Raw genomic sequence first — 26523 nt, forward strand, 5'->3', positions numbered from 1 at the left:
CAAGGGAAGGGAGTGACCAGGATTGTAAAGAGGTGTTTCAAAACTCCTTAATGATCAGTCACAAAAAACCTCCAGAATCTGCCAAGATATTTTTAGCTGTTCTAACTTTTCCCTGTAACCTCCATGAAGGAGGATTCAGGGATGTAGAGGGAAGGGACTAAGTAAGCTTCAGGGAACCAAAAAGCAACTGCAGTTTTTTTTTCCAGTTCCCTAGCGCCGAGAGAATTGACAGAATTGGACCTACACTTCCAGATAGAGCATCCATCCTTGTCCTCTATGCTGTGAAAGATGTACCCAGGTCCATGGCCCCGAACCAACCCAGTGGACCAAGAGCCTGGGAGCATCAGGTTGAGTGCAAGATAGCCTCATCACTGCCTGCCCAAAAAGCACCTCCAAGCCTTGGTGCTTGGAGAGCAACCCCAACTGCAGAGCAAGAGGGACGGGGGGAGGCTTACAAACTTTCCAGTCCTGGCTGAAGAAGAACTTGGGGTTAGGAGTTTCCCTGTAAGGGCCACCAAAATGTTGAGGTTTAGGGATTTAGGGGTGCTGGGACCCCAAAATCAGAACACATGGGTCCTGCCCAAAAGAATTCGACCCAAGACTTCTTTCAGCCAAAGGCAAGGTTTATTAGAACATCTGTAGTATTGAGCAGACTCTTGAGGAGTCTGAACATTAGTGAGCTACTGACTAGATTATAAGAATCTGACCAGTGGCTGGATTGTAAGAATCTAAGCCATATGACCACTTCTTACACCAAGTACACATGGTATAATATAATATTTGAAGGACTTGTGATTTCAGCAGTATGGGTGTTCCAGGCACTAATGATGATCACAATCCCTCTGAGTCTCAGTAGAGAACCCAAAGTTGCTATGTCTTAAAAAAAATTCATCATTTAGTGGTCAGCCTTTTGATGACCAGACTCTCTGACCTCAGCTCAGATGATGCTCACAAAGCACCTACTGTGCTTTTCTGGGTTTATATTCAAAGCTTACTAAGACCTGCTGGAATATGGGTTTCATGGGCATAGCCTTTGAGAACCCATAGTTATGGACACATGATGAAAATAATAATTAAAGAAATTCTCTCTTCTACCAGAGAGACAGGACCTACATAAAAAAATTGTTTCTGCCATGTTTTCCAAATGAATAACCCATTTCTTAGGCAATTTTAAGTGAATTTCTCAGTCTATTCAGGGGCAGCCTGGATTAAGATGCTTGGGCTCTTCTCTCTTCCTCTGTGATGCTTAGCAACCCTTAAGCTGCTGATTTAAGGGATAATTATGGATTAGTGATGTGCATATGACAATACCCAGGGTTCAGTAAATAAAATGAACTTATCTGGAAATGAATACAGAATTTCCCAAGTAAAATCCAATAGTAAAGAAAAGTCTTACCCTTTGGGGAAAACTGGCAGGAATAATTTGAGTCTTTTGCCTTAGAGTCTTTATGTTATCAAAGATTAGGATCTCTGAATGCATTAAAAAGTGTCATTACCTTGTTTAAAAAAAAAGACCAGAAAACTACAGAAAATTTGGATTGGTTTAATTGTGCTGTCTGTCCTTTAGAAATAAAGATGATACTAGTAATCCACTTAGCCTCTGTGGCATTTGACGCCATTGACCACCTCTTGCCCATGAATACTTTTCCTTCCCCCTGTTCCATCCATGTTGCTACTTTCTTTGGGATCTCCTCCTACTTGGTGTCTTCCCTAGTTAGAATGAGAGCTTCTTGATACAAGGGCTATATCCTTTTTCTATTCATATCCCCATAGCTTAGAAGAGTGCTTGACGCATAATAAACAATTAATGATTGTTTTTCTCATGCATTCATTCATCCATTTATATTTCTCTGACCCTTCTTTTCAGATGCCTTTGTAGGATCATCATCCCTGTCCTGCCTCCTCTCTGTCTCATAAGGCTCTGCCCTAGGACCATTTTTCCTTTCTTTCTACATTCTGTTTTGCTGATCTCATCAGAATCCATGGGTTCACCAATCACTTGTATACAGAAAACTCCCTACTCTCCATGTCAAGTCCTCATTTCTTTCCTGAGCTCCAGGCATCTGTGTCCTGCTGACAGATGAACACCTCAATATGATTATCCCATAGGCACATCAAATTCAACATATCCGTAGCAAATCATTATCTTTTCCCTTCAACCCACCCCTTCTCTTAACTTCCTTTTTTTTTTCTATAGAGTGGGGAAAGGACTAGAAAGGAATAAGCATTTATATAGCACCTACTATGTGCCAGATGCTGTGCTAAATGCCTTTTTACAAATATTTCATTAGATCATCAAAAAGACTCTGCAAGGTAGGTGCTATTATCCACATTTTACAGTTCAGGAAGCTAAGGCAAACAGAGGTTAAATGACTTGCCCACGGTCACACAGCTAGTAAGTGTCAAGTATTTTGGTCTGAGGCCGGATTTGAACTCAGGTCCTCCTGACTTCAGGGCTGGTGCTCTACCCACTGCACCACCTAGCTGTCCCTTCTTTACTCTTTTTAAAAAATATCTTTTCTTCAATTCCATGTAAAAATAATTTTTGGCGTTCATTCTTTACAATTTTGAGTTCCAAATGGTCTTCTTCCCTCCCTCCCCATTCCCTGAAATGGCAAACAATTTTATATAAGTTATATGTGTGCAGTCATGCAAAACATTTCTATATTAGTTGTGTTGTGAAAGAAAATAGACCAAAAAACAAAACCCACAAAAAAACAAAGGAAGTAAAAAGTAGTATGCTTCAATCTACATTGAGACTCCATCAATTCTTTCTCTGAAAGTGGATAGCATTTTTTCATCATAAATCCTTCAAAATTGTCTTGGATCTTTGTATTGCTGAAAATAGCTAAGTCATTCACAGTTGATCCTCATACAGTGTTTCTGTTTACTGTGTACAGTCTTCTCTTGATTCTGTTCACTTCACTGTGCGTCAGTTCAAGTAAATCTTTCCATGTTTTTCTGAAAGCATCTTGCTCACCATTTCATATAGCATAATAGTATTCCATCATAATCATATACCACAACTTGTTTAGCCATTCTCCAATTGATGAGTATCCCTTCAATTTCCAGTTTTTTTCCCACCACAAAAAGAACTTCTATTAATATTTTTGTACCTTTTTCCTTTTCTTTTTTTTTTAATCTCTTTGGGATACAGACCTAGCAGTGGTATTGCTGGGTCGAGTCAAAGGGTATGCCCAGTTTGATAGCCCTTTGGCCACAGCTCCAAATTGCTCTTTATAACTTCTTTACTCTTACCATCCCCCATGTCCAGTTAGTTGCCATGTCTTGTTGATTCTAACTCTGTACAATCTCTCATATATGCCCCCTTCTCTGTACTCACACCCCGGCTGCCCTAGCTTAGGTCTTTATTCCTTCCTGGTTTTAAAGCAAAAATATCCTAATTGATCTTCCAGCATCTGTCCTTTCCCCTCTCCAGTCTATCTTCTACACAGCTGCCATATTCATATTCCTAAAGCTCAGGTCTGAACTAGTCACTCCCTTCCTAAAAGAAGCTATAATGCCTCTCTGTTGCCTCTGGGATAAAATATACATTCCTGTAGAGCTAGAGCCACAATTTGGCTCTGGTCTCTCTTTCCAGGTTGATTTGCACATTCCTCTCCCTTAAACCTCTGGGTTCTAGCCAAATTGGCTTCTTTGATGTTCCCCCATACATAGTATTCCATCTTCCACCTCTGAGCTTTTTCACAGGCTACCCTTCTCCCACACCTTCCCCCAGCTCCTTATCTTGGAATACTCTTCTTCTCACTTATGCTTCTTGGAACTCCTACTCCCATTCACAGGGCCTGTTTATACATCTCCTGCCCCTGAATTACTTTGAATTTGCTTTGTGCATAATTAGTTCTCTTTGAACATGTTGAATGTCCATGGTAGAAAGGGCAAGTTTCTCGAGGGCAAAGTATCTCTCTCTCTTTTTGGGGGGTTTGGTTTGTTTTATATCTCCAGCATTTAGCATTCAGTAGGTGCTTGATAAAGCCTTGTTTTAATTGAATCTCTATATATCTCTAGGAACACAAACTCAGCCTAAGCTAACTAAAGGACTGATTAATAGGCTATACACTATTAACTGAACTTATTCACAAAGAAGGATACTAGAAATAAAGTGCTTCCACTCTCCCTTCCACCCTTTGAGTTCCACTGTTGTTCTGGTTCTAGGAAATGAAACTGCTTACATTACCACAAGCCAGAAAATTCAATCTGTGGAGAACTCTAGACCAATTTGGAGTGGCCTGAGTGGATTAGGGTCTGTTTAGTAGACAGAGGGTCCCTAGAGCTTTTTATAAATCCGCCAATCTACACTCCAGGTAGCTTTGAATCCACATAAATTGGCTAGACGTGGTTGATAAAATCATTTTGGTATCAGGGGATTGTACCTCTGGACTCATTGGAGCTGTTTGTCTGCTTCTCTCCGTTCTTGCCTCTGGTGGAAGGGGTCAGGAATGCATTATCACTGTAAGTCACTTAGACAATTTGAGTTGTTTCTCCAATCGTGGTTGTAATTTTGCACTGAGGCATCAAGAATTTTCTCACAAATTCTGAGCTGAAGCATCGTCTGTGGCTTAGGAAGTTTTCTTTGTGTGAAACTGTCAGGCTCAACTATACTCCTCTATTACCAGAGAGTAGAAATTATAGGAAGACTGATTTCAGCTCAATGTAAGGAAAAAGATTCCTAACAATTGGAACTGTCTCAAATTGGGCTGCCTTGGTGGGGTGAGGAAGGTGTTAGATTCCCTGACAATGGAGGTCTTCAAATGGTGATTGGATACCACTTCTTCAGATGGTATAAATGGGATTCCAAGTATATCTACAACCTTTGTTTATCATCCTCTCATTTCTGCTTGCTTTAGTTCACTGGAGTTTTCCAGTATGGTAGCAATTAAATCTAGATTGATGTAATAAACACACCTTAAAGCCAGGAACACCACCCTTTCAAAGTCTCATCAATATTAAATGTACATTGCAACAAAATACCAAATTGCTGAAAGGGTGCTCTTTGGCTTTAAAGTGTTTTTACTCTGTGCCATAATGTGAAGATATCCTGTCGTGGGAAGAACACTGAATTAGGAGTGTAGAGAGTTGAGTTCTAATTCTCTCTCTGCTAATAATTTGCTGTATGACTTTTGGTAAGTCACTAAGTCTTTCCTAAGTCTCAGGTTCCTTATGTGTAAGATGAAGAGTCTAAATTTGATTTATAAAACTCTTTCTAGCTTGAAATATTTAGAGATGATTCTGTGAACTGGCCATCAATTGAATATATGCTGTGAGTTTTTTCGAGTGCTTTTCTAGAGTTGTTGAGTTTCACAAATACATGTTAGAGTTGTCTCTAAATATTACTAACTTTTTGGTTGCATATTGGCTGAGACCACCCAACCCCTATGGAAAACATATGGAATGAGTATTTGAGTACGTACAAGGCATTATGCTAGGTGCTAGGCCCATACAATGACAAAAGTGGAATTATCCCTGCCCATGAGGAAATAAAGAATAGCACAAAATCTCAGAGCTTGTAAAGACATGAGAGGTCATCTAAACCTGAGCAGAAATTTCCTCTTCAGCTCCTTGACCAAGTAAGTGGACATTCATATTCAGCTTGAAAACTTTTTATGAAGGTGGACCCATTACTTTCAAGTCAGATAATTCCATTTTTAGGCAACTTTTCTTTATCATAAATGCTTCTTTTTATTTCTGCCTAAATTTGCCTCCCTGGAATTTTCACCCATTGCTCTTAGTTCCAGAACCGAGTAGTACAGGGCTGATCCCTCTGCCTTCTGACAGTACTTCAGACCCTTCAGTGTGGCCGCAGTGCCCCTCTCCCGAGTCTTCTCTTTTCTGGGCTAATTATCCTCTATTCCTTCAACTAATCTTCACTTGGTATGGTCTTCAACACCCTTCTGGAAGTTCTGGCTTGGTAAAGACTTCCGTTAAGTGTGGTTCCCAAAACTGAACACAATACTAGGTGCTTCAGTAGTCCATTCTGGATGGAGTGTAGCACTCACAGAAGAGAATGGTACATAGTAAGACTTTTTCAGTGGGGTGGTGCCACATTGTAGAGGGTCAGGTGAAACAGAGTCCTGGAGGAAGCAGGAAAGAATGATATCAAAGATGTAAGTAGCTTCTGTGCATTTTGTAAGTAGCATTTTGTACAGTAGGAATATTTTTTTCCTTCTTTAAGGGAAGAAAGAGAAGTTGGGTGAAGATGCTGAAAAGTTTTGAGAAATGATTTCACAGGCTGTCATCTACTATGAATCTAGGGGTATGGAGGTACAGTAGGAAATTCAGGAGAAATGAAAAGGTTTGAGTTGTCGCTATGCTGAATGTTACAGGGAGTCAAGTGTGAAGTAGAAAGATTAAGTATTAGCACGGACTCACCTGAGGGTTGTGTTCCATAAGTATGTAGTCAGTAAAATTAACTTGAGTATGTGATTTTCCCAGTGATGCTTAGCAGCGTAAGAGCTGGTGCAAAGAAATCAGATTGTGGGACTTTCCCAGAGTTGAGCATTAAGGAGTTGAGAACAATTTAAATTCGGGGAAACTAAGGATTCTAGAATAGTGGCTAGATAAATATTAAAATATTGGACCATATGGTCAAAACCATTTAAGTAGAGAAGTGAAGCCAACTTGAGTAAAATGTACTGGGAGAGTAAAGCTTAAGGATCTGAGTCATATAATATTGGAAAGTATCCCAGAACCTTATAGTGGGAAGATCACATAGAGAACATCTAGGCCAACTCATACCTGACCAAGGAATTTGACTATCAAAGGAAGGCTGGAGACCTAAAGCATAGCTATGTGGACTAGAAGGATTAAGGGAAGTTTTGTTTTAGAAAAATGTATAGAAAGGAGCCAGTAGATAAGGAGAGACTGAAGATGAATGAGAACAAGAGGACAATTGTTGGAGCAAGGTTCTGGGGGAGGAAGGGAGAAATGGAGTCAAGGGCCCAGTTAGCAGAATATGTTTTAATGAGGAATAGAGATCACTCCTCTTCTGTAAACAGAAGGAAAGAGAAACTAGATTTTCTGCAAGTGAAAGTGTGAGGGAGGCAGAAACTTTGGAAGTTGGGTTCACAGAATGGTATTTCATTGGTATATTGGTGTTAGTGTGTTTGAGATTTTGACAAAAGGGTAAACTGAGGCAGATCTCTGAGCAAGATAAACATTATTAGCAGGGGCATACTACCTGTCAATAAGTAGATCAATGGCTTGGCTTCTTGAATGCCAAAGACTCCGAGGACAAGGACAGTTCCCCTTATATAGGTTTTGAGAACAGAGCAGAGTAGATGGCATCATGGAATTAAGCTCTGATTACAGAGCTGAGGTGCAGGGAACAACATGACTGGTTGGAAGTTTAGTAATAGGGACTAGCAATGATCCCCTCCCCCCCTTCTTCTCTCATGAGCCTAAGAAGTGCTCTTTGAGTGCAGGTGTGAGTTAGTGGTCCAGACTTTTGGACAGCAAACCAGACATCCTTGAAGGCTAGCTTGGTAATGTAAAGATATTGGGCCTGACTCCCTTTCTGTTCACATGCGTTCTCCAAGGTCACTTAAGTTCCTTGAACAGGAAAGCTGGATTTTTAAACTTAACCTTTTTCAGGCCAGCTAAACTCTGAACTAAGTTCAAAAACAAAAAACCATGACTTAAGCAGTTATAGGACAAAATCAATTACTTATAAATAGGGTCAATAAGAAAATGACACAGGATCAGTTCTAATCTCATTGGAAACAGTATACTTCTAACATATTAAAGTCTAAGAATTGTGACGATGCTGGCGTGTGGATGACTTGTGGTAGAGATGGCCATTGGAGTTGGGGAGGTTGGAAATTTGTGTGGTCAGATTGTCAACATAACTATCAATCATAAAAAGATGATGTCAGGAGTTATAGTAGAAGTCGCACGGTGAATATTTAGTAAATTCATTAAGAAAGTTGGTGCAGTGACCTGGCAATCAGTAGATGACAGGGTTGTAATGCATGGAGTTCAGAACAGAAAAGGTTAATGAAGAATAAAGATAGAGAAATGGTTTGCAAATGGCAATTGAGAGGGAGGGAATTTACCATTCCCTCTTCTAATCCCATGACAGTCTATCTCAGAGAGTGAGAAAAGGTGGTCCCTAGTGGTGAGGGTTACAAGGCTTGTTTCAGGTAAAATGAGTGGGTAGAAATAATGTTGCCTAAAACGTCTCATTCTTTAGGTAAGTTTATTGAAAAGAATGGAGGTTCCACAAGGTGTAATGAAATGAGCTCTCAGGTAAATTGGGTTAGAATGGGCCTAGGGAGAATAAGGGCAATTAGAATAGGGATGAGAATAGGAATATTGGCATTTGGTTTGCATTGAGCCTAGATGCCAGCGTCAATCAATCAATATTTCTGAAGTGCCTACCATGTGCCAGACATTGTCCTAAGCATTGGGGATACAAAAAAGAGACAAAAGACAGTGCTTGCCCTCAAGGAACTTACATTCTAATGGGAGATACAGCATGCAAACAGGTATATGCAAAGCATGCTATATACTGTATAAATAGGAGAAAATTAACAGAGGGAAGGCACTGGAATCTAGATTCATAGTACATGAGTTAGGCTGTGAAATCACTTAGCAGCCAAGGATCTAGGAGCTAGTGGGAGGTAAAGTAGAGGGATAATCTCCATCTGCAGCAAATCAATAGTAGAAGACTTTAAGGGATTTATCTTCCCCAAACGAAAATCCTTGATGAAAATGCCTTCATACCACAGCTTCTTTTGTATAACTTAAGAATATGGGATCATCCAGATAGTGCTTTAATTCAGCCTAAGTGACAAGTTATATCAACATGTGCATAGGGTAGTCAATGGTGAAAATTGACTTTTATAGATATTATTTACCTATAGGCATTGCTATACTTGTAGTACACTATGTCTAAATACAAATTACTCAGTTTCTGTGCCATAAAATAAAGGACATTTTTATTCATGTTTCTTTGAAAGAAGGTCTTTTGAAGACATGCTTTAATTTCCACTATTCATTGACTTCCATGTGCAAAGACAATTCTGTTTCTGTAAAATTGGTGGCAAGAATAAATTACCTACCTTATCTCGTAAGATGCATTCTAAAAAATTTTGAGGTTTTATTCTTTCATGGTCCATTTCTCCCCCTCTCGTCTGTCACAGGGAAATAAATAAATAAAACCCACGTTAAATTTAAGAAAAATGAATATGTTTTATGGGAAAAGTCAGATTAATAATTATGTACTTAATGCAAGGCCAAACCCATTCCTGCATTGATCAGCTGTCTCTAAAAGGAACTTGGAGTACAGCTTCTGTCCCCCACTTAGACTGTGGATTTAGGTTGATTGGATTATAAAGGAAAAAGTATAAAATGTTTGAAATTGTGGTCTCTTTTGTGCTGGATCAACATTTGCTATAAGAAAAGGGGGGTGGCATGGGGCTGGCTAGTTCAGCTCATCTCTTGAGGTCCCTCCAGTGCTAACTGTGAAGATGAAATTGAAAGCTTGGGCCTTTAAAGAGCCCTTCGGGGGAGAAATGTTTCTGATAAGAGTAGGCAGCTATGTGGAAGAGTCAAGGAATAATAACAACTCTGTGTGTGTGTGTGTGTGTGTGTGTGTGTGTAATATACACAATTTTATAAAATAACTATATATAAATATATATATGTGTATATATACGTATCTGTATGATTTGGTGATTTCATTGGTATAGGGAAACTACCAGGAATGATTTTGATTTTTGTCCAAAAGTACAGTGCCCAGCATAGTGCCTGGGACATAATAAGGTATTTAATAAATGTTTTTTGATTAATTAATTTCTGTCCTATCAGGTTTATAATGCCAAAATTACTTTGTCCACATAGAGCCAGTGGCAAAAAGAGGCAATGCCCACAAAAAGGAGGAGGAGGATTGTTTCTTTCCAGAAGGAAAACTAGTATCACCAATCAAGTCACGGCAACTACTGATGCCTTTGCTTCTTTTATCAAACATATCATAATATTTATGTCCCTTTGCTTTATGGGATTTTGGTCTTGCTAATTGTCTATGTGCTGCCATTTAGAGCCTGAATTTTTATTAACCAGGATATTGAAATAAATGAGTTATTAACAAATATCTCTAGATTACGGATTCATTACCCTCACAATAATAGTGCTTTTAAAGTACCAGGAATGCATGAAATGCAGCAAAATGATGCTAACATGCATCTACCTTAGGTTTTCTGCTCAGAAAGACAAACTTTCAGTGGGAAGCGGTAAACTTTGTAATGAGATGCCCTTCAGCCTGAGTGGCTTTCCCCAGGTCCGCTGGTGCACGCTGGCTGTAGTCTGAGATTTGTAGCATTCAAATTCACATTTACATAACACAATTTCATGCTATTGCTGTACATTTTCCAGTTTGTTGACTTGTGCTTTCCCGACAAACAAACAATGACAGAATTCTCTATGTCCATTAGCCTACTTACTCACTGAATCTTGAGACAGAAAATCCTTTAGTATAAGCAAGGTAGAGTTGGCTGTTTGCAAAATTTCAACTGAGATTTTCATTTCCTTTAACTTAGGAGGCTGGAGGGAAAACAATAATTTCTATAACCTGCTGCCTCTTATTTTGCAAAGGTCAAGTAGAACAATGTTTGGATTCTTTTGCCTTCTGCTTAAATAAAGATTGAAGCTCAACTTAACTTTTCAATTCTGTCAAGTGAGATAATCTTAATTATTTAGTATGAATTCCTACTATGCGGTTTGTATAGTAGGAATCAAAAAATTATTTGATCAATCAAATATTCTAGTTGTCAAAGAGTCATTCAAGTGGGTTTGACATTATATCCTGAATATAATTGAATCTTTGATGACCCAAGAAACACTTGGAGGGTGGCAAATGTCAGGGTCATCATATGAACATTAATTACGCTTTACCCTGACCCTATCATTGTGATTACACCAGTCCTCTTCAGTAATGAAGGATGAACAGCAATTATCACCATAGTGACAGGAAGTTCCAGTTAAAGATATCTTGGCAATACGTGTTATGTAGTCTATGTCTTATAGTATCTGTGTCTTATAGAGATCATTGCACAGAAATCAATAACAAACACCACCTTTTAATTTATTTTAAGGTTATTTTCACAACTTAATATTTTTGTAAATTACACCCCCACACACACACCACAAAATCGTCCTTTTGACTTGTGCCTCCTAGCCCAAAGAACTTCAAAATAAACATTTTATATTAAAACAGTTCTGCAACCTTCAAACACCACCATCATAATAGAGATTCTGTAAGAGAAACCCATCAGTCATTAAGTACAAAGCACAGGGGCCAGATATAAACCATAAATGCTTAATGATACAAAATAGCGAGGTGATTACAGGACCCCTCCAGTTCTCTACAGTACTTATCCTGCCAGCCGAGATTGTCACTGCTAATTTTTCCTACTTTTAATATCCATCCTCTGAAGCCAGAAAATTTTAATACAATGTAGTCAAGCTCACTACAGAAATATGGTATACTGACAGTGCCAGAGTACATAAAGTCAATTTCTTAATAAAGCTGCTCGTCATCACAGGTGTGGCATGGCAGGAGTTCTTAACCTGGGCTCTGTGAACTTGAATGTGGTTTTGTGTTTGTTTGTTTGTTTGTTTTTAAAGATATTTTGATAATATGTTTTGATATAATTGATTTTCCTTTGTATCTATGTATTTTATTTTATGCATTTATTAGTATTATTCTGAAAAGGATTTCATAGACAAACTGTCAAAGGGATGCCTAACACAAATAAGAAAGGTTAAGAAACCTTGTAATATGGATGCAATCAGAGTACAAGAATGTTAGCTTCTCTCTAATATGTAGTTAAGAGGGCCAGTAAAACATTCAAAATGAAGGAATGTGTATGTTAAAGTCCTTGCTCATTATTGTATTGCTGCTGGCATTGTCAAAGGAGGGATAAGTTGCAAAGTTGTCTTTATGAACTTTTCTTCAAAGTCTAAGAGAATATCAGAATTTCTTAAATTCTTCTCTCCCCATCACTCTCTATATCCCTTTAGTTTGCAAGTCTTGTCAACTTCTCTGTGTTTTCTCCAGTCTCTATCTTCTTTTCAACTCCCAAGGTCTAAGCCTTATCTCTGTTTGCCTAGAGTAAGATACTAGCCTCTACGTTGGTTTTCTTGCATCCAATATATCACCTGTACAATCCATCCTTCATGCTAATACGCAAGTAGTATTCCTAATGAGCTTTTCTGATCATGTCATTCCTATTCTTAGAGAGGGGAAAAAAATCTTCAATAGCTCCCCATTGCCTTCAGCATAAACTCCTGAACCTGAACCCATGGACAGTCTAGTCCCAGTTCCCATCCAGCCTTCCCTCTCCCTATTTTAGTACTCTGGGAAGAGCTAAGTCACTCAGCTTTGAATTCTAGGAGACCATAGTCTTTACTCTGGCCATCTCCTGGTCTACCATTGTGCGCACACACACACACACACACACAATTTCCACTTCTTGCTCTAAAAACTATAATTAAAAAAAACAAAACAAAACACTGCCATTTCTTTTGGAAAGGCTATTTTAATTGATTTCCACTCACTATCCTTGTGACTTTGTCGACCAGAATACATTTCCTGGCCACCAATTCCCCTGGTGTTGTCCCCTTATTAGAATGTAAATTCCTTGAGGTCAGGGATTGGACTGCCTTTATATTTCTATCTCCATCACTTAACACAATGCCTGTCACATAGTAAGCACTCTGAATGATTTTGGGGTTTTTTTGTTTTGTTTTGTTTTTTTATAATCCGTTCTTCTCAACTGTTCATTGTTGTCATTTTTATCTCCATGCCTTTTAACATGCCATCCACCTGCCTGCAATGGACTCCCCTACTCCCAACTCTTGAACTTTCTCCATCCATAGATGAAAAGGATCCTTCCCTCTTCAGATTTCTCCCAGCACTTAGTTTGGACTTTTCTTTTGGATTTACCTTATTCTCCCTGGTATCATAGATATTATATCCCTGTCCTGGATTATATTGTGGACTCCTTGAGTGTGGAATCTGTGCTATATCAAATTTTTTTATCCCTCATACTTAGCACTTAAGTGAGTGCTTAATACACATTTGCTGAATTGAAAGTGATCAAACTTGATCAGGGAGCTATATTGGCATCTCATTGGTCTCCATTATGGGCCTAATAACATGTTTGCTATCTACAACATGTCATTTACTACCAGAATTGCCTTGTGAGTTCATTGTAAAAAGCATTGACTAAGTGCCTACTGTGTGTCTGGTAGTTTGCTAAGTCCCAGAGAGACAAAAACAAACAAAAACAAAACAAAAAAAACAAAACAAAACTACATTTGTAAAATTGCCCAGATATCTTTAATGAGTGACAGATTTTTAAAAAGCGCAGAGAGAAGCAACAATGCCTAGGTATTTTGTTCATTGAATGTGTATAAAAGCATCTGACGTCATCACTTTCTCATCCATTTTCCCCAAAAACCCAAGACAGAAGGTATCCAAGAGACCAAATCTTTCTGAATGTTGATTAGCATACATTACAGTGGCTTTGTCCTTTTATGCATAAGGAAAACATAAGAACAAAAGCATGCATTCAGTATTTACCACAGCAAACTATAGTTTTTAATTTTTCACAGTTTTGTACAGATTGGCTGGAGGGAGAAAGATTCATATCTTTCTCTCCAGAGCTCATTTGCAGCCCCATGTTACTGCCCTGGGAGAAGAACACTATTACAAAACAGAAGCCCTGTACTTCAAAGCAGCCCTGTGGAGCTACAGGAAAGTAGATTTTTTTTTTTGTCAAATCCAAATGCTCAGAACTATTGTTCATGCTTGAGTCAAGCTATATTTGCATTTTAAAAAATACTGTCAGGTATTGATTTTATTGAGGTATCTAAAATTAAATACTTCAAAATTTATGTGCACAGGTGTTAATAATAGAGGGGATCACAGCTTGTAAAGGGCCTAGGAAATTTGTTCTTAAATTGTAGAAATTAGAGTTGAATTTATTAATATTTTTATCATTGTGAAGACTACAAAGTTAATTGCTTTTCAAAAGTGTAAGACTGCATCCAGTAGCAAATTTTCACATGATTCTGTTTTTCAGATGATGGGGAATTTTATTGAACAGGAATTTTACATGATCCTAAAAAAAGTATGTCTGTCTGACAATCGATTCGGGAGCACTTAGGAAAAAGGAGTCATAGAGAAAGGACAAAGTCCTGCCAACCTCTTCATCTAAATAACAACAAAAAATAATGATAATGTTCAAAAATATTAAAGGGGGTGATTTGGATCTACAATTTCATTTATGTGGGAAATTCGCGGTGCGAAAATGTCCATCACTTGTGCAGACTGTAATGTATAGTCATATATTATATACAGTAGGTAGTCTTATATATAATTATATTTAATGTTATATATAATACTGTCACATAATTATTTTACCTGTAATATATAGTTGTGAGGTCACAGGAAGGCAAGTGCCTTGCCTGTAGTCATATTGCCAGTATAAGTGAGAGGCAGAATATGAACCCAGGTCCTCCTGACTGCATGGCTGTTATGTCATGCCGCTGCCTTTCAATAATAAAAGTAGTTGATATTTATATAGTGGCTTATAATTTGTATAAATTATATCTTTCAAGCCTACCAATAGCCTTTTATGGTCAGTGCTACAGGTATTATCATCCCCATAGTACAAACAGGGAAGTTAAGACCCAGAAAATGTAAGTGATTTGCTTAGGGTTGTATTGCTTGTTAGCATCTATTTTCATGTCTTCCTGACTACAGGTTTAAGACTCAATCTTTGACTCCATTCTAAAAGGACATAGGGAGCATCAATTCTCACTCCTTTTTAATGCAACCAGTTGGTTCCCTGAATGTAGAAACGCAGCCTGCATAAGCATGTTAAAAATGTCTATTTAATTTTTTTTCCTTTTCCCCACTTATTCCATATCAAATTCTTTATGACTCTGACCCTGACCTTCACTCAAGGGATGTGCAGGGGCAGCTCAGTGGTGCAGTAGATAGAGCTCTGGCCTTGGAGTCAGGAGGACCTGAGTTCAAATCCGGACTCAGACACTTGACACTTATTAGCTGTGTGACCCTGGGCAAGTTGCTTAACCCTGACTGCCTCACCAAAAAGCCAAAAAAAAAAAAAAAAAAAAAGAGGGTGTGCAGGCCAGCCTTCTTGCTCCCTTCTGTGTTTCCAGAGACTCTGTTGGGGATGCATGCATTGGCTGGTCAAACAGTTCAATAAAATTACATCCTGGGCCCTGATGGGTTAGCATATCCTTGCTCTGTAGACTCCTCATTCTATATCTGCACTTTATAACATAGGTTGGAAAGAATACACTGTTTTCTCTCTACACATTCCCAAAGAGGGAAGCAGAAGAATGGTTAGAAGTAAAGCACAAGGCTTGCTGAGCAGCCATCCTGGTTGTCAGCCAGACATGTTGTAGATCAGCAGGTGCATGGGAAGCTCATTAACAACCCATGTGGTGCCAGTTTCTAGGACATGAGAGCCTAGCCCAAGAGCAAGTTTATGGCGGATAGTGGCACCCTGAGATCTGCATAAGTCAGCATGGTGCCCTAGGAATAGTCCTCGACTGAACCACTCACTTGTTCGGTTTCAGAATTTGTAAAAAGTACTTTGTAAATTATAACAAGTTATAGAAATTCAAGGCAATCTTGTTATAATAACCTATATTTCTATGGTACTTTATTATTACATCATTTGATCCTTTGAGGTAGTTCAGAATGATATCATTTTCCCACTTGGTAGACAAGAAAACAGGCTCAGAGAGAGTTTAGGTGACTTTGTCCAAAATCACAGCAAAGTGATAAAGCAGAGCCTTTAACGGAGGTCCTCAGATGCCAGGTCTAGTGATCTTTCCAGACTGATTTCACAATAATATATGCATTATACATTCCCCACTTCTTTGTGGCTCCCATCTCTCAGCTCTGTACCTTTATTCAGTCTGGCAGGTATATCCATAATGGCCTCCGTTCTCACCTCTGCCTTTTGAGATCCTCAGCTGCCTTGGGCAGCAACTCAGGTGCTGTCTCTTACCTGTGGCCTTTCTCCATCCTTGCAGTTTGTTGGTGTTCACCTTTATAGGTACTTTCTGTATATGTTGTATACAAAAGAGTTATTGATATAGGTAATAGAAAAGTTATATATAAATATGTGTTATTATTTATATATTATATATAAATATATATTATATATGAAAATATAGTAGTACAAAATAATAAAAGTTATATATAATAGAAAAATTATTGAAATACAAGGTGGTAGTGATTTCATCCCTACACCCAAGAAATCACAGGTCCACTTTTTAAAAATGTGTCTCATCTGTGTGTACACATCATTTCCCCCTCTCCCCAAAAGAACATAAGCTCTTTGAAGGCAGGTGACCATTTCATTTTTTATTTCATTTTATCTAGCCCCTTATATGGTAGTAGATGCTTACTTAGTACTTACTGAATATCAGTTAGAAATCAGGTTAATGAAAACAAGACAGAACCTTTGTAGACTTTGCCAATAAATTGCCCTGTGGACTCCTTAATGTTGAGAGGCAGGATTAAACTGGGCTTGTAAAAGGTTGGGTGGTGCTCAGAATGATTGGCAGCAGAAAGGGACTTCAACATATGTTAGTTCTGCATGAGAAACACCTTGTCTAGTGCTGAGGGAAGACAGAATTAAGAGGACAATGAAAGATAGATGAGTTGGCCGCTCACCACAGGCATCTGTTGTTCATGTAGACGTAAGTAAGAAAGAGGAGTATATTTCTATGAGAAGGTGATGGATTGTTGGAGTCTTTTTACTGTGCTTTAGAGAGCTGGTGCCATATGTCAATATTAATGTTCTTTTGACAAAACCTTTTAGGGATCTTTCTTAAAGGACTCATCATAACACTTACATTCCAAACATAATTTACAATCGCACCAAATCCAAGCATAGCTTAAAATTAAAAAATTGTTATCCCGGCTTGGCACATTCAGGAGCACATCTGTATTTAGACTGGACATACAAAATGTAGTAATCTAATAAAGTCCTTGTTGCAGAGTTTTTACACTGACTTTCACAGTGTAAAGACTCAAAGAACCCGTGGATTCTGTAGACCACCCTGTCCCAGTTAGGCTTCTGTTGTATGTCTAAACAGCTCTGATACAGTTGTCCCTTCTGCATCATGACTTTCCCCATCACAGTTTCAATGTATCATGGGTCGGCATGAGAAATTAAATGGGAATTTTGGAGGAGTTTTGAGAAAGCCGCAGATGATGTATGAAGACCAGCAGACAACACAGAGCCTGTGACCAAATACTTAACCCAAATATTACAGTAAGGTACTATAAACAACCCATGAAAGAAAAAAAAATTTAGACTTCTTCTCTGGTACAAAAAGAGGGCCAAAAGATTTTACATGCATATTACAAAGCATGGGGTGCCGCATCCCTAACTCCTGCGATGGGATTTCTCTACAAGGGAGCTTTTTTCCAACCTCAGACCTCTATCTACTCACTGTGATTTCCACCCTTTGTTGTAATTCTGTCCTCTGGGGCCAAGCGGAACAAGTCAGCCCCTCTCTTCCACAGGACAGCTTTTTGAAAACTTAAAAAACAGTCCATTTACCCGTAAGTTTTCTCTTCTTTAGGCTACATGTACCAGTTCTTTCAACCCATGGCAAAAACCATGGTCTGGTCTTGAGACACCATATGTATAAATATGTATTTACAAGATTCAGACAGATGACTGGAGAACAAGGATTGACCTCCTACAGAAAGTGGAGTTATTTGCCCAGGGTAACATAGCTAATAAGTGATGGGATTAGAACCAGAGCACAGATCACTACTATCTCAGTATGGTTCAGTACTATCTCTATTTGTCTTATTTCCTGATTTTGCTTTTAATTGACCAGGGTGAGGCCCCAACCAGGATTTTCTTTTAACAAGCATTAGTTCATATAAAAGTATTTTGAAAACCATAACAAGCTCTTGCAGATGTGATAATAATACTATTGGATATTGATATTGTATTTTAAGGTTCACAAAGTGTTTTATGTAAATTGTCTAATTTGGGGCAACTTGGTGACACAGTGGATAGAGTACTGAGCCTTGGAGCCAGGAAAACCTGAGTTCAAATCTGGACTCAGACACTTACTAGCTGTGTGACACTGAGCCAGTCACTTAACCTCGATTGCCACCAAAGAAATAAAAATAAAATTGTCTAATTTATCTACACCTGAGTCCTGTATGGTCAGTGTTACATATTTTTTTATGCCCATTTTGCAGATGAAGTAACCAGGGTGACAGGGGTAAAGGGACTGGCTCATGGTCACACAGCTAGTAAGTATTAGAGGTGGCATTTTAATCTGCGTTTCTCCTGACTCCAAGTTGTGTGCATGTCTTCTTGTAAAAGGTCACAAGGTCCATTGCAGGCCCTTCTTAATTAATTGTGAAGTTGATCAGTTTTTCTATCCCTAATTTATAGATAATTTATAGATAAGGAAGTTGGGTGTAAGGGCAGTACTACAAAAGAAGCTTTAGGTTTTGTGGGAGGTATGAACATGAATCACTGGCTAAGAAGGCAGGGTGGAGGGGTGTTTGTGCTTCCATACTGTACCACTATGAGGGGTTTCCACATCAGTAAGATCAAAGATGCACTGAGAGACTGAAACATTTATGTGCTATTTCATTAAGTGGCTTTGCCTTAAACAAATTGTGTGTAAATAGATTGGTGGGGGCTCAAGAATTATCCTTTCGAATGGATGTGAATAGTTTGACCATGGAGATTTCACTTGAGATGGTGATGTCATGTGGTTTTATAAGGGGGAAGTATTGAGAAACTGAAGTAAGGGCAGAACAACAGATTGGTGGAAAGTTTGGGAAACAGTTTGCACCAGAGAAGAAGTCGAAATTTATTCTTTTTCTTTTATGGGTTGTTTATGTAACCTTATTGTAAAATTTAGGTTAGGTATTTGGTCACAGACTCTGTGTTGTCTGCTGGCCTTCACATGTCATCTGCAGCTTTCTCAAAACTTCAAAATTCCCATTTAATAGGTTTTTTTTTTAATATTTGACTTATTTTTTTCCAACCAGTAAGGTTCTGGGCACATTAAACAGTGGGGTGCGTATGGGAGTGCTAAGGAGTACCAGCACCTCTGATTTGAGGACTTGCCAAGCCCTTCAGGGCTTCTCATCCACCTTTGGGAATCACCTGTCATCCAACTCTCACCTGTAGCTCCAAGAAGCTGCACCATGTGCAGCAGCCATACCCTGGTAAAAAGTCTTGGCAGATGGACTAAACCAGCTTGAGGGTAACTAGCAGGCCTGAAACCTATTAGTGAATTAGGGGGATGTCTCCAGCAGAATGGGCAGATGAGAACAATTTGTTCCAGTGGCCACGAAGGCAACTGAAGGAGGCCCTGTAGAACATTTAGAGCTTGTTCAGACATGGAAGACACAAGGTCATCCATTCATCCCAGGCCAATGACTTTTGTCATGCCACTGGATTTCAATGACTTGGGAAGAGAGAGTGAGGCTTATGGCTTTATGTAACACTGCCTCTTTTAAATTAAATTTATATTCAAGTCAAGACATCACCCATGGTGTTTCATTGGTCCTCTTCTAAAACAAAAGACAAATAACATTTCTATTATTATAATAACTCATTTCTATAGAATTTTATAATTAAATACAAATATTTAGTTTAACAAAGAATTTTCCTCACAACAGACCCTGTGAGGTAGTTGCTTTGGGCTTTGGGAGTAGGAGGTCTATTTGGACCTATAATTTCATCAAATCAGGGAATCCCAGTGTGTAAGCTATGTCTGCAAATGCAGGTCAGCACTTTATCCTTAACTTAGGATCTTAGAAAGTTGCATTGGGCAGCTAAGTGACTTGCCCAGGGTGACCCTTCAGAGATAGGCTTTGAACCTTGGACTTCCTGATTCTAAGGCTAGCTCTTTATCCAGTGTGGGATAAGTCTTTTTGTCTTCATTTTAGTGATGAGCAAACTTCAGCTCGTGGAAACTATGCTAATGGATAGAAGGCTGGTCTTAGAGTCTGAAAGAAAGACCTAGTTTCAAGAACTGCCTCTGACATATACTGACTCTATCACCCTGGGCCAGTCATCTAACCTTTCAGTGCTCCAGGCAGTTCTTTAAGACCCTCTCACAAATGCACAGGCCTAGATTAAAAACAAAAATAAAATCCTGATGCTTGAAAAAGTTAATGTGTCTAGGGTTAACAATTATAGTAATAACAAATAGCTAACATTTATTTAGCACTTACTATGTGCTAAGCATCGTGTTGAGCTCTTTACCATCATTATCTCATTTGATTTTTATGACAACTGTGGGAAGTAGGTGTATTATCCTCATTTTACAGATGAGGAAACTGAGGTAAAAAGAGGTTAAGTGGCTTGCCCAGGATTGCACAGATGATAAATATCTAAGGCCAGATTCAAACTCAAGTCTTCCTGACTCCAGGCGTAGCTCTCTATCTACTACACCATTTCTAATAACTTGCAGAACTGCATCTTGAACTGAATTTTCTTGATTACTAGTTCGGTGCTCTTTCCATAACTCTATACTGCCTGCCCCAGTCTGTGAAATGATTAAGTTAAGCCCATGTTTGCTCTGGCTTCTTCAGTTCAGTGCATCAATATATTAATAAGGTGGATATGTCCACCTGTTTAGATTTAAGAGAGAAAAAAGATGTATGCCCAGGTTTGTGATTAGAAAAGAGAGATATCTGTGTGTGTGTGCACAGGTGCATCCATATGTGTGTGTACATGTATGTACATATGTGTGTGTTTGGGGGACAGGAAGGACACTGGACTTGGAATTAGAGGAACTGGATTTGAATCCATACTCTTTCATTTATTTTATATGTGGGTGACTGAAGATAAGCCCCTTTATCCCTGAGGCCACAGTTTTCTCAAATAATATGGTGCCATGACTTACTCCATAACATTTTTTAATTCTCAGATCTTAAGAATGGAAATTGTTTTGATATATCGTGATGGAAATTTAAAAAGACTTTAAAACCACGTGACAGATGTCTCTCCTAGGCTCTTACAGGGGCCCAGTTTTGCTAGATTTTGTAAAAGTTGCTATCACATTCCTCATGCTGATTTGAATAAATTTGAAGATTCACTGTCTTCCTCTCCACCCCTTCCCCCATCTCACATACACATATGTGACGAGGCTTTATAGTAAATGAATATTTCAATGTAGAGGAGATTACACAGTGCCACATATAGCCTTTTGCAGTCCCAGGCATTCTGTAGACACTTAATTCATATTCATTGAAGATGATAGAATTTTTCTGATGTTAATATTAGAAATGCAAATAGAAACATAGCTCAGAGAAGGACTTTAGTGCCTGCCTCCTCTAAATAGTTCAGAAGAATTACTTAATTTCTTCTTATGTAGGTGTGATGTAGTATAGGTATTGTCCACATTTTCAAGTGGAAAGATAAGCAGAGCAGAAGCAAGAGAAGATTATACACAGTAAGTACCCCCAGTGCCTAGCTCAGTGCCTGGCTCACAGTAGGTAAGTAATAAATGCTTGCTAATTGACTGATTTATTGACAGTAATAATCTAAATGAAAATTACACTAAAGGGAAGCTGTACTCACATCAATTATAATGACCTATCTCGATCCTCGAGAATGAATGAATGAGCATTTATTAGCCACTTAATTATGTGCAGGACACTCCGCTAAGCACAAAGAATAGAGATACAAAAGTACTGCAGTTTCTGCCCCTAAGAGCTTATTTTAATGGGGGCAGACCCCACATATATGAGTGTGGGAACCAAGGAAGAGAGCTTTGGCCTGGACAGTCACTGGGATGGCAAGTTGATCCAGGAGAAGCACAATTTACGATAAAGCTGTTAATGACAAAATTCTAGGTGTCTATCCAAGTAGCACAGCTGGATCTGCTGTCAGATCCAGCCTCAGACGCTTTAATGTCTGTGTGACTCTGGGCAAGTCACTTTAAAAAAAAACAAACAAATGTCTGTCTCCGTTTCCTCAACTGTAAAATGGGTATAATATCACTAAGTAATGGGTAATAATATCACTAAGTATCACCTACGTCTCAAGATTGTTGGGAGATCAAACGGGATAATATTTGTGAAGTGCTTATTAGCACAGTGCCTGGCACATAATAGGCACTTAATAAATGCTTGTTTCCTCCCTTCTTTCCTCGTTAGTTGACATGTTCAATAATCAGGCACATAGGGGCAGCTAGGTGGTGCAGTGGATAGAGCACCGGCCCTGAAGTCAGGAGGACCTGAGTTCAAATCCGACCTCAGACCAAACACTTGACACTTACTAGCTGTGTGACCCTGGGCAAGTCACTTAACCCCAATTGCCTTGCAAAAAAATAAATAAATAATAATCAGGCACATAGTAGGCACTTAATAAATGCTTATTTCCTCCCTTCTTTCCTTGTTAGGACAGCTGAGTTTGTAGGTTCAATGAATCACTTTTATAATATTGATTGCAAAGTCCAAGGCTGTTTGTAAGCTAACAAAGTTAAACCTGTTATGGTATATTCCTATATATCTGTCTAATATCAGTTTAATATATCTGAGGGCATCTAGGTGACACAATAGATGAAGTGCTAGGCCAGGAGTCAGGAACACCTTAGTTCAGATCTGGCCTCAGACACTACCTGTTTGCCTCCGTTTCCTCATCTGTCAAATGAGCTGGAGAAGGAAATGGTAAGCCACTCCAGTACTTTACCCAGAAAGCCCCAGATGGGGTCATGAAGAGTTGGACATGACTGAAAAAAGGACTGAACAACAACAGGAGTTAGCCTAAATTCTCATCCTTATTCTCTCTCCAATGCTTGGCAATGAGTCACTTCATCAGTCTTTCCAAGTCATTTATTCAGTTTTCCTTATTCATAAAATGAGGAGTTTGACTTCATGATTTTCTAAGGCAAGAACTCTTAAGCTGAGGTCTGTGGACTTCCCTTTTTTTAAAAAGTGCATTTCAATATAATTGGTTTCCTTTATAATCCTATGTACTTTGTGCATTTACAAGCATTATTCTGGTAAGGGGACCATAAGCTTTACCAGCCTGCCAGAGGGGTCCATGACACAAAAATGGTTAAGTACCCCTGCTCTGATTTATATTCCAGGTCTCTCCTTTTTGTTTTATTCTCAGTAAAACAGAAAATAAAATCTGAAGATCCTTAAATAACAAATCACCAATGTAATTCTGTAGGAAAGAAATAAATGTGGGTTGTCTGCACAGTGGATAATATAACCAAGTCATCCTCTCTCAGTGCTCACAGCATAGGACAGGCCTCCATTAGGACAGTGATATTGGTTTGGGGCCACGGAGGTGAAGCTGGTTCTGAGAAGATACTGAGCCCTCAAAGAGGATCCAGAGGAGAACAATAGAAGCAATTAAAGGTTTGGCAAACGTACGTTGTGAGGAAGGGCTGAAAGGACCTGGGCTGGTCATGTCTGGAAGGGAAACTACAGAAGAAGAAAATGTTAAAGTGTTTGAGTTAAAATGGCAGTGGATATTTCTTGTCTGTGTGTCCACAAATGACGGGGCAATGTTGAAGAGACTTCAGTCAGAGCAGGAAACTTATTAATTAGGCGTTCAGGAGAGAGGTACTGGATTGTAGAAAGTGGTCTGATTTCAAGTCCAGTGAGACTGGACAAATCGTTTAGCTCCTAGAGCCTGAGGTAAGGATGATAGTACTTGTAGTGCATGCCTCACAAGTGAGGTTGTAATAGCAAGGAATGGGTTGTTGTTTATGTGTATCCCCAGGTCCTCTAATATCAATACTTCCTGTAACTCTCTAAATCAAATGAGTTGCAGGAAAGATGCTGCCCTGCGTTGGTGGAGAAAGTTTCCTCACCTAGGAATTCTCTACACTCATGGAATTACAAGTCTAGCCCTTTTTTCCCTATTCCTGTTCCTATCCCCAACCTCAAGCATAACAGTGGGCACATAGTAGGTACTTAATAAATATTTGTTCATTGATACATTTTGTAAAGCTTAAAAATCCAAATAAAGTCATATCTTACTAAAAGTATTGTGAGATAGTGAAATGTACTATCAAAGGAAGCGTATGGAGGCCTTTCAAAATGGAAGCTCCTTGCGGGCAAGGATTATTGTATCCCAAGTGCCTGGCACAATATCTGGCACATATCAAGTGATTAATAAGTACTTGACGAATTGAATTATCTTAAGATTATTTTATAACAGTTATTATCTGTACCATTCCTTTAGCAGTTAATCAGATTTGGAGGCACAGTGAATAGAGCATTGAGCTTGAAATCGGGCCTCATACACTTACTAATATGAATTAGAGAAGGGGTTCTTAACCATTTTTGTGTCACGGATCCCTTTGGCTGTGGGACCCTGAACAAGACGCTTCACCCTGTTTGTTTCTGTAAAATAATCTGGAGAAGGAAATGGCAAACTGCTTTATTATCTTTGCCAGAAAACCCCCAAATGGAGTCACAGAAAGTCAGACATGACTGAACAACAACATTATTATTTGCATTTTCCTAAATCTACTACTAGAGTATGAATTACCTGAAGAAAGAAACCACCTCATAATTCTTAGTGTAACCTCCAGCATCTAGAGCAGTGCAACATATAATACATACAGTAAACTCTAAATAAATCTGGTTTGAATGTATAACTTGCCACTAACCTCCTCTTGTGCCTCATTATGGTGTGGAGGTGATTCTGGGTTCTTTCTCAAAGGCAGTGTTCTATAGAGAGCAAGCTCAGAAAAGTCCTACCAAGGTGGAAGGCATTCCTGGCATGACCTGATGATGGACTATGTATTTGTCATCTGAGGATGACAGTGGATAGAGCGCCAGGCCTAGAGTCAGGAAGACTCATGTTCCTGAGTTCAAATCTGGTCAGACATTTACTAGCTGTGTGACCCTTCACCCTGTTTGCCTCAATTTCCTCATCTGTAAAATGAGCTGGAGAAAGAAGTGGCAAACCACTTCAGGATCTTTGCAAAGAAAACTCCAAATGGGATTGAACAACTAAACAATAGATTTATCGTATGAGTATCAACCTACCTGATTTTAAAGAGGCATGTCACCAGAAGCATGTCATAGTAACTCAAGAAGACCTTAAGGTAGGGAGGGAAGGAACACTCATGATGATGTAATCATATAGTTAAGGATAGTGCTTAGAATTAGTAAACAGTGATTGAAGGCTGCCTCTCTATGATGGTTTTAATGCAGCACTACCTAGAAACAAGAGCTGGATTAATGATCTTTTCAGGTGTCTTCCAGAGCTGAGCTTCTCTGTCTAATTGACAGCTCTGTTATAAATATTATACTCTTCCACATAAAGATGCTATTCTGTGAGACTACTGTATTACTCTGACCCATAAATCTGCTCAGCAGTTCTCTGCTTATAGCTTTCATGGGGCATCTAACTGTACTTTTGCACCATTTGGACACTCACCTTGTTTACCTCATTTCTTATTCCACTGTATTCATCCTCCATCTTAAAAGATTGAGGCTGTTTTGCATGACAGCACCTCAGCTTGAAGATTAATCCAGTTTCTGGGAAAAACCATAGATTTCACACATATTCCTTTACTCTATTTAGATGCTTTTTCCTAATTTTAGAGTTCCTTTCTGTTTCTAGAAGTTCCTGGAAATGCTGTTTGTGATTGAGCATGCACAACTCTTTGTGCCTCCTAGAAGTAGTCTCTTTTCTTTGTGGGGACCACATCTTTAGCTATTTATCTCCTTTGCCGTGTGAGTGCAGAATTGTCCAAGAGCATTGAAGTCCAAATATTAAAATGATCTCTATGACTGCTAGATTTGATATTTCTTCCACCCCCTTATTCAGGGACTAATGCTGTTCTGTGCTAGAATCCTTTCTTAAGTGTGTCAGGGTCTTTTCCTTGTAACCAGCAACATCAATCAAATTTTTCTTTGTTGTTCTTAAGTCATTTCAGTCATGTCCAATTCTTTATGAACCCATTTTGGGATTTTTTTTTTGGCAGAGATACTGGAATGGTTTGCCATTTCCTTCTCCAGCTCATTTTTACAGATGAAGAAACTGAGGCAAACAGAGTTAAGTCATTTGCCCAGGGTCACACAGCTAGTTAGTGTGTGAAACCAGATTTGAATTCAGGAAGATGAGTCTTCCTGATTCCAAGCCCAATACTCTATCCACTACTCCACCTAGCTGCCCCAAATTTTTAATTAGCTCAAACAAATAATTGTTTCTTTAAAAATCAGCAAAATAAACATCTTATTCTTTCACTTTCTTATTCTTTAATTTTATTCTCCAGTCATTTAATTTTTCTAGGGTAACTAATTTCCTTTTAATCTAATTTTTCAGGCATAATTAATATAACACAGAGACATAACAGAGCTTAGCAGTAAGGTTGCATTTTCTTTTAGAGCAGACCTAGTTCAGCTGTTTATTTGAAGAGTGACGGACCGTTTCTGCAAATCCACATCCCAGGTGCCTCCTGTCAGAGTTGTGCTTTGAAACT

The 26523-nt window shown here is 38.8% G+C and overlaps 1 protein-coding gene across 4 annotated transcripts in view; it reads left to right on the top strand.

The window, feature by feature from the left end:
- The window catches only part of LOC114054055 (lethal(3)malignant brain tumor-like protein 4), a 504773-nt gene that overhangs the window by 376620 nt on the left and 101630 nt on the right, over positions 1-26523 (top strand). The window lies entirely within an intron of this gene.

The sequence above is a fragment of the Vombatus ursinus genome, unplaced genomic scaffold, assembly GCF_900497805.2.
Source record: "Vombatus ursinus unplaced genomic scaffold, bare-nosed wombat genome assembly UNPS02014812.1, whole genome shotgun sequence".
Taxonomy (NCBI): Eukaryota; Metazoa; Chordata; class Mammalia; order Diprotodontia; family Vombatidae; genus Vombatus; species Vombatus ursinus.